A 10,143-nucleotide genomic window follows, 5' to 3' on the forward strand; every position below is an offset into this window, starting at 1 on the left:
TATAATGACCGATGAGCTCATCCGCTGGGATAGCCCTATAATTTTTTTCTCTTCTTATCTTTCCTTCAGTGTTTCATACTGTAATGATCTGGGGGGGGAAGTCCGCTCTTAAAGTGAGTTTTAAGATATATACCAACCCCCCGTCTGGCTCTAGCTGCAGAGGTTCCTCCCATGGCCATAAAAAGTAAACTGGGCACTCTCGTGTCTGCTTTTTTGGTTTTTATAGCAAGCTCTGGGAGTCACTAGATTATTACACTTTATAGACTCTAAATCCACATAATGAAACACCATTACACTTTCATGTATGTACTCTCTCACACACACACACCTGCACAGGATTAGTGTCCAGGGACAGTTTACCTGTGTGTCTGTGAAGTCTGTGAAATCACAGCACTTAATATATCACTGGGCCCTGTTGTCCTCGGGTCCTGCAGGTGTGCGTGTGTGTGTGTGTGTGCAGAGGTGTGATGGGTGGAGGTTGTTACACTTGACTTGGATATGACGTGGCCCCTAGCTGTTCCTTCAGATTACATTCCCCTCACTCCCTGATGACTATGCAGTACAATAACTCACCCACTTACATACTTCCTTAAACTCTGAAATACTTGAACAAGACACTTCTTAAGACATACATGCACACACACACTCACACACTTACCCACACACACACAGTTGGCAAACACTTTTTTAACATATGTCGCTCACCCAGAGCCCAGCAGCAACAGCATGTGTGGACATTTTAGGAGTGATATAGCGATCTGTCTGAATCTCCCCAGAGCACACCACGTGTATGTCTACAGCTTATGTTTCCAAGGACAGATAAAGCATGGAAAAATACATTTCCTAGTAGTCCTTTGAGGACCATGAAATCACTCCCATCAGAGCTACCATTATTGTTTTTTTGTTTATTATACTTTTCCCACCTATCACAACAGGATTGAGCCTTGTATTTAAAAAAGTCACCATCTGTAACTTGAATAACAGGTTTCTTTTAACTTCTTTTAAAGTATAAACTTGGTTCTTACCTTTTCCTTTCCTCCGTTTCCTTTTTTTTATTACCATGAACATGGGCATTGTAGTTTATTTTGAGTCAGACCCACATTCACACATTTCTACTGCTGGAAATACTCGCAAATTACTCCTCAGCTGAAAATTTAAAGTAAGAAGAAATAAATTAGTGAATGGTAAATGGACTGCACTTAAGTAGTCATTCACACTCATTCATACACTTATGGCAAAGGTTGTCATGCAAGCTGCCAACAGCTCATCAGAAACAACCCTGAAAATGCAATATTCTTTTGTAACTTTTGCAAAAAAAAACTGCAGTGCCAAGCAGTTTGAGGAAATGGTATATATATAATTAGGCTACTGAGAAAGGAACTAACACATTGTTGGTGTTGATCTTTTTATTGGGTGTATTCACAATATGAAGAATATACAATAATGGCAACCTTATTCTTTGATTTTATACCTTTTAGTATAAGGCCAAGAAGTTTTTGTAGAAATTGATCAATTTGTTAAAACTGAAATATCCAAAGTTGGAGTTGTAACATTTTTCGAAGTGTGTTGATGTGTGTGTGTGTGGTTCCAAATGTCCCTCACGTTCCTATTGTCTGCATACAGATCTTAGTTCCTCTATTTCATGTTGTTTCTGCCTTTACAGTAAGAATATCATCAGTCATGATGATCTATATTAGGCAGGCTGAATGACAGCGGCCGTTTCTTTCGATTTCACTTGTTTTACTGCCCTCCTTTGGGAACAGTCTGCTCAGAGGTAGATGGATGTTAGATGGGTATGCTGAAGGGAGTGCAGAGTTTGAGTGTTTCATGGAACAACATTGTCTTTAAAGCTGCTTTGAACGATGCAGCTCTGTGCCAGCAAACATTTACAGCCAAACTTAAATTTAGTGATTTCCTTCTGGTGCCCAGCTCGATGAGACAATAGGATTTCTTAAAATATTAAAACAACATTTTGAGTTAGTATCAAAGACACTGCCAGAAACTTTATAGTTCCCCCAGAGTTTGACCTCAAAGAGAATGTATTGACAGGACATGTTTAAACTACTGTAACCGAGTTCCATTTAATTGATCATATCATCGTAACGCTTGAAACCACCATGTATCTGTTGGTATTAATGTGCGTACCTGCGGTGGTGCATATGAGCTGCATTGTGCAAGCAGTGTCATGAATCCCTCCTCTCAGATGACTCACACAAACTTCTGAGAGTAACTAATTAGAAACAGGTAAAAAAAGTGCCCCTATGCCCTTTCATGCTTCGTCTGTGTGGGAAAGCTTGTTACTCAGCCAGACAAAAGGGAAACTTACCACCAATGTGAGTAAACACAGCAGCCTGGGAGCTGGCATTATTACAGGGAAAACAGCTTCTTAGTCAAACCCTTGTGATGTTAATGCGTCTGGGACACTTTCTCTGTTGTGTGTCACACATTTAAATGTATGATCATTTTAGGAGTCACCCCAGTGCTCAAGGTGGTGTTGAGTTGTTTGTAATTAATAACCTTGTTCACACACAACACTAAAAACTGCACAGCAACAGCCAGCGGTGATAGTGTTTGTTTAAGTTTCAGTCTGTGGTCTGAGCGACTACTGTCTGGCCCATGATAGACAGCACTGACCGCTGGCTGTTGACCTTTGACACCAGATAAAGAAAGGCTGCAGAGAGGGGTCAAAGACTTGGGAGGTCATGGAGATGCAACAAATCATGTCAGCAAATCCAAACACACCAAGGAAGTCATCGGCCCATTCCAATAATGTTTTTTTTTTGTCGGTCAAAAGTTTGTGGAATATGGATCAGGTTATAACACACTTACATTTACATAAAATGGCAATTTGAAGATATATTGTTGTTATTGTCAACAAATTGCATAAATTACTTTCTGACTCCCCTACCTTGTCTGTGGCCCAAGTTCCTACTGACATAAATCTTTAAAAACAAGTAACAAATATATACTTTCATTTTTCAAAAAGGCTAAATAATTTGCTGCTGGACCCTGTTTTAGCAAACCTACCAGAATTTGTGTATTTAATGGGGACTATGAACTTGTGGTCAGATTGTCTTGCAAACTTTAAGATAGAAGATAAGGCTGGTGTTATTCTGCACTTCTTAGTAAGTAGAAACCAACCATGCATAAGTTGATCTCTATTTCTATGCTCTCTGTGGCACACCCCAGGTTCATTCTTTCCTACTGAGGAGGAAATCTTTAAAATGGGTCACAACTCAAGGTTCATTTTTAAGAAAGACTCAACAATTCCCTCTAACAGCTGGGAACTTTAGTCAGTAGCAAGTTACTAAAACAGGAGAAAATAAGTGACTATAGGGGCTAGTTTCAGCAGTGGATTAATACACATTTAGTGATTTAATTAGTATTTACAGGTAGCAGGACGGTGTACATAGAATCAGTGCAAAGGCGTGGCTCATTGATGCATGCATGCAGCAATGGAAGTCTCTGGCACAGATGAGTAAGCTATATCAGGCTTTGGCTGCACAAATACAGTGTCAGTAGCATCAATTCATTGTTGGTTTTGTTCTTTTTTGTGGTGTTTGTTGGTAATAAGTAAAATATAAGATATCACCTGACTGATACTTTAACAGAACTGACTTATCAGTTGCTGTGTTCACAGTATATCATGTATCTCTTCCTCTCCATTGTCAAAGCTTTCCAACTGAACCTGTCAATCACTTTGTGGTTACCAGGGAAACATTGGCATTGTGGGAGGCCTTCTTCTGTTGTCATGGCAGCAAAATGATTGATAAGCGTCCTTGGGGAAGGAGAGTAGCTCCGGGCTGCCTCTCTGCCGTGTTGACAGCAGGTAAAGATCACTTTCACTGAGACAAAGAGTGTGTGTTGATGTGTGTGTATGAGCCAGAGTGAGTGAGGGCATTATGTAAATTAACTTAAAACATCTGTACGTGTATGCATGCCTGTGTGGATGTATATTTATGTGTCTGCATGCACTTCAGTCCAAATGAAAATGATTGACTGCTTGCCTGCGTGTGTGTGTGTCTGTCTGTCTGTCTGTTCATGGAGCTCTGTGTGTTGTTGCTGAATTATGGCTTTAACAGTGAGTGTAATTGACCTTCCATGATCCAGACCTAGCCTCTGTGGAACATTTAGTCCAAACCAGAGCACAATGTCTCTCTGGGGAGTGAGAGGTGTTAACTCCATGACAAACTGGACTCTGTTACACTCCACATGATCCAGCATTTCATTGCAGCTATAAATTGTATTTATAGCTGCAATTGATTGTCTTTATTTCAACAGTATATTTCAAAATGAACGATTAGCCCTTAGAGTTAAGTAGTGGTTTGAACACTACTTAGTGAAGAGGCCATTTTCATTTAAATAAAAAAAAAAAATATCAATATTGTACATGCAGAGGTGTACATCTACTTGTCCACTCAGTCCTTAGTTTTTAGTTTTAGTTAGTATTTCTCAAACTGTCAGGTCACACTGTACATAAGACTAATAACTAGTAATGTTCGGGCCAGATTCTCAGCTAAACCAACACAAACAGAATCTGGTTCTTCATAGTGAGCGTACCGTATATGTTTCACAAAGTCTCTTAGTTGCAGCTGTATGGTCTTGTGAGTTCATTTGGATTTTTTTTTGTACATTTCCACCTTAGGCTCCAAAGGGTCAGTCAGAGAAATACAAGGTGAAGTAAAAGAGTTTACTGGAAGAATTCATTCTCTAAAATGGTGAGACGTTGACTCACTTTCTACTTTTAAAAGTGCTTTGCTTTCCTGCCTTTAAAGGATGTATAATTCTGCTTCAAAACAATAATGAGACTTACAAGAAGACCAAAATACATTCCCTGTATGGCATCCGGGTGAACATGCTCCTGACTGTCTGATTGTTATTTTAATTTGTTAGCCACTTTTGAGGTCTTATTTTTCTGGTATCAGACACATCGAGACCCAGTCAGTACATAATTTCTGCTTGTCCTGGCTTACTTCACTTCTGTCTCTCTTTTAATCCTGCACGTTCTCCGATGAACCTCCATCCCTCATCCACTTCGTGACCAAAGCAAAACATAAGCACAACTTCTTTTTTTTCTATTTTTTATGAATTAGACAGACGTGTCTACAGAATAGCCAGTCTAAACAGTGTTATCAGTGCTGCTTGCAGACTGAAACGGCCCAAAACAGTATGAGAGAGGAAAACTATTTTGTTGGTGGCGCAAATATTGTTTTATTGTTGGATGGCAGCCAACAGTGTATGTGCATAAAAGTGCATGCCCTTAGTTTTTCCCAGAAGTCACAGCAGTTGTGTATGTTTTGAAAAGATTCATTATTTGTCTCTTGCCACATCAGTTCCTAACTATTAGTATCATATTAACTATAGTGATGTGAAGCAAAAGGTTTATTTTGTTATCCAAATGGCATGGTTTGGTATGTGGCTCTTTTATGTGGTACGTTATTCTTTGCATGTGTGTGGTTTGTGTGTGTGTGTGTGTGTATTGCACATGTTGGGGTTGTCGTCTCCTGCCTGTTATTATCTGGAGCTTGGGGCTTTATCATCGCACAACAGAGATGATAACAGACAACACAGGACCAGATGTAGACCAGTCTTTGTCCATAATACACACATGACTGTTCACATTGGCACACAAGTGAATGTTTAAAGTCTAATCTGGCCCCCAAACATGACACTGTAAACCAATACAATACCAATACACACGACTCACAATATAAATCTTAAATCTATGAGCAGTTTTTATTTTATTACTGACGTTACTACAGTTTTTCCAATGTTCTAATAAAAACAGTTGACAAATTGCTGTGAATTATCCAAAATGTTACGTAATCTGAAAAGATATGTTGTTGAAATTTTAAAATGTAACTTTAATGCTGCGAGCACCATAAATGGAAAAACTGTCAGAAAGCAGACAGATGAATTTAAAACCACATGAGATAAGTGAGAAAATCGGGTTTGTAATTTGCACTGGAACTTATCTCTTTAAGAGGTTAAGTGAAATCTCAAGTTAACTCATTTCTGACTTTGATATTGACTGATACTAGTGTGGAGAAATTCCTATGAAAACATCATGTGTGTCGCTTGGCACCTAATTCACATGAAGTATGTGGGTCATCTTTGGCTCTAAATTAGTTTCTCTTCTTGGGATTTAGATTGTCTAAATGTGGAGTATGTATTTTAAATACTTCTAAGTCTTCTAGTCTAAAAAAAACAACTGACAAAGACTACTGACAGACAACAAAAGCACCTCCTGTCAACTAATCTGTTTGTCAATGAAGAATCCCAACATGTGTGAAATCATTTGAGGCTCTGCATACAAACAACTCCTCCTCAGTTTGTTTTGCAGTCTTGAGATTTCATTCTGGGCCGACAGAGCTTGAACGAGCTGTGGAGGATTCTGTCTTCTGCGCTTCAGATTAAATCTAGGTCTCTCTCTGATGTCGGTGTTTGTACCGAAAGCTCTGCTGCGGTTGAAGACATGTGAGAAGATTAGTCTCTCCAAGCTGTAAGAGAGATGTGATGATTTAAGATTTAAGCAACGCTTAAACAAACTTAGACAAAGCTTTCATTCTTTTTACATCTCAGGGGTTTGTGCAGCAGGCTGGAGGAGGATTAAGATGGGACAGATTTATAGGAGATGGCTCAGAGAGCGTGCAAGAGACGAAGAGAAAAGGCCCAACTGGGTCAAATCAAACTCAGGAAAAGTCATCTAGTTCAAATTGGCACCAAACTCTCATTACACTGTGCTTTTCAACCAGACTTGTCCAGTGAAAAAGATATTGTATTTCATGAGGTATGATCCAAAGAACAGCCAAAGCTTTCATTGATTTGAGATGATAATTTGTTAAGTAAATTAACATTTCATGGGCTGTCTTACTGCTAAGAATGTGCTCTCTGTGTGGAAATGATTAATGGTCTGCATGATTTTCATTATGGAAATTACAGACCATACACACACACACACACAATCACACATCTGCCCTCCACCAGCCACACACACACACACACACATCTGCCTTCCACCAGCTTTTCTGTTACTTTTACTCTGCACCCATTCATATGACGCAATTCTTTAAACCAATTCCTTCGTTTTATCTCCTAGCAGTGGCCAAGTTGGACCCCTTTCCTGACGTGTCCACACCACGCAACACACACACACACACATGCACACACACACCGAACGCACATACACACAGTTTTACATCAGGACAGGGAGGTGATGATAAAGGCTTGGCAGGTGGCAGTTGAACGGTCTAGTGTGGTTGTTCCTGGAAAAGGGGCAGCTGTGAGCAGCGTCGCCTCAGCCAGGATGGTGTATCTGCACTGGGCATCACAGCAGCTCCTTTCACTGGGCTGAGTGAGTTATTACTCTGGGGTTTCCTGCTGACACGGTCACAGACACACAAACAAAGGCACACAGACACACTATGCTATCAAACCTTATGATGTATACTGTACATACACTGTAAACCAGGAGGGTTTTTGAGTCATATGGGTTTTTTAATCACCTCTTTATCACCTCACAGTGAAGATACAGTATAGCTGTCTTTATAGTTCCCTCATTAGATAAGAGTAGAGCCAACCTTCAGGAGGTGACGTGGTGTGAACAGATGTGTCAGACACTACTGTGCATGTCTATCAATGTAACAGCGAGCTGGCGCACAGTGCAGTTTTAGTCATATGCATTCCAAGACATGATCACTCACACCCACGCAGCAAACATCTAAACAAGGAGTCAGACGCAGACAGACAGACAAATGAGCATTCTAATCCTTGCTGCACACACACACACATACATATATAGACACAGGGTCCTTTAATTATTCCAATACACTTACCTCACCCTTTCTCTCAGGACTAGAAGGCAGCACCTGGAATCTTTACTTCATAGAGACAAAAATAAATCTGCACAATGCACATACACGCATGAAAACAGGCCGTCAGACTCTTGGTCAAATCAAATCAATTTATTTATAGATCACATTTTAAATCATCAAATGCTGAGACAACAGAGAAGTCAAAAAATACAATAAACAAAGACAATACATAGATAAGAAAATAGGTAACTTTCATAGACAACATTATAAACAGAAAAATATGATTAGATTCAACAAATGAAAAAAATAGTGGAGAAGATGACTGTATCTTTACTGGAAGTTTAGCCAAGTGAGCATCTGCCAAATCTACGGTTGTACAGTCATTTGACCAAAATCCATTTAGTATTGTGGTTTTTAATTAAAGTTGCTGCATAGATGGGGGTTTTATTCCTCGTACTCAGGGCTGTATGGATGACAGAGGAGTGGGATACACTACACATTCCACTGGCATGAATGATATACATTTGAGACAAGTCTAATAATATGCCACCAGCGTGTGGAAATTCCCTGCATGGAAAGAATTCATTACATATTACTCTTTCACTTTCCTTAAGGCATTTCCTCACCTAACATACTCAAGTTTCTCTCATAGCTACATGTTTATGGAGTAAAAGGATATCAGACAAATTCAAAACATAATTTTCATTTATTCATCATCATTTTATATCATTTTCATCTTTAAATCTTGGCAAACTTCCCATCATTTATCTATTTTCTACATTCCTCACTACCTTTCCAATAGAGTGCTGCAGGGATGACATATTTTGTAGGGAAGTTAGCATTGTGTGGTTCTTTCCATGATTCTTCAATTCTTTCTGCATTGGATTTTGGATTATTGCACATCATTACTACTGGCAGGGTGTTTCAAGGAGAGGACTTTGGCCCAGCAGTGTGGCGTCTTGGATCATGTTTCATGCTTGTTGGCACTTTGCCACCTTAACTCCCTCCCGACCTTTCCTGTGTTGCTACTGCCAAATGTCACAGACACACAGAGGTGGCGAGCTGTCAATCAAATTCATCCAGCCCAGTATGAAGAGACACGAGCAGATGTTTTTTTGAACGCTTCATTTTTCATGAAGCTTTTTCGCTGATGTAAGTTTTTCCTCTCACAGAAAATGAATAGTTTGTGCCTTTTGGTTTTTGTTGCAGAGAGATCAGCTTTACCATCTGTGTACAATATGGGGACACGCTTGATGAGGAGCCACAATACCAGGGTGCGAGCAGAAGCAGCAGGCAGATGAAAAACACAATGTGTCCTTTTAGCAAGCTCATCTGTGAGCTTGTACAACAGCTACAATAAAAAGTCCATGTGTGATAAATGGAGGTGAAATTCTCCTGTAAACTCTTCTTAATGATTCACATGAAACCGCAGAAAGGGAGGATATGCCAGTTACACAGACTGCACTCCCACATGACTCTGTGACTCCCACCGTGCCAATAATTACTCTTGTTCTCTTCCCAACTCCCATTTCTACCATGTGTTTCATGTTGCTATGTTGAAAGGCCTTTGGTGGAAAGCCCCATGTAAGGAGCAGGACTCACCATAAACAAGTTATGTTCAAACACTGGTATCTCTTTCTCTCTTCTCTTCCTGTCCTTCTTTCTTCTTTTTCTCACTTGATGAATGGAGTGTGGCCCTTTGCCCATCTCCCCCAGACCCATCTTTAGGGCTGTAAATAACAGATACCATCTACGACTCCATAAGACCATCATCCATCACTGTTATCGACAAAGGCTCATTCAGACCTCCTTCGTCGGCATCTACAGCGGTCCATCTGTCCTCCCAAATTCACACACTGGTTTTAAAATGTTGTGTGTGTGTGTGTGTGTGTGTGTGTGTCCCCTGCACCCTCAAAATCATGTTTTCTCCTTAGGTTTCCATTAACTATCTGCTGATCTATTTCATGTTGAAGTCAAGCACACGGACACTTGGAAGCAGGGAAGAATTTTTCTGGACCATTAATACTGAGTTGCTTTCACATTTAGTTGGAGAATAAAAGGAAATGTAGAATTTAGAATATCGGTGTGTGTGTGATTGTTCTGGCAATGTTTTTTGTGTGTGTTCAGTTCAGTGGGTTTTGTCTGTGTGAGGTAAATCACTCCTGGGTTCCTGGGTAGAAAGTACAGCGGGACGCACCCACGGACCACACTCTCCTCTGGCTCAAGCTACTACCAGGGTACAGGCCAACTGGAGTCCATACATCTTGGCTTCCTGTGTTTTCTCTCAGACTAACCTTCCCTCATTGTTTCTCCCTGACATGTGCTTTGG

This window comes from Morone saxatilis, unplaced genomic scaffold, assembly GCF_004916995.1.
Source record: "Morone saxatilis isolate NCDOM2014 unplaced genomic scaffold, NCSU_SB_2.0 Contig17, whole genome shotgun sequence".
In the NCBI taxonomy this organism is placed as follows: Eukaryota; Metazoa; Chordata; class Actinopteri; family Moronidae; genus Morone; species Morone saxatilis.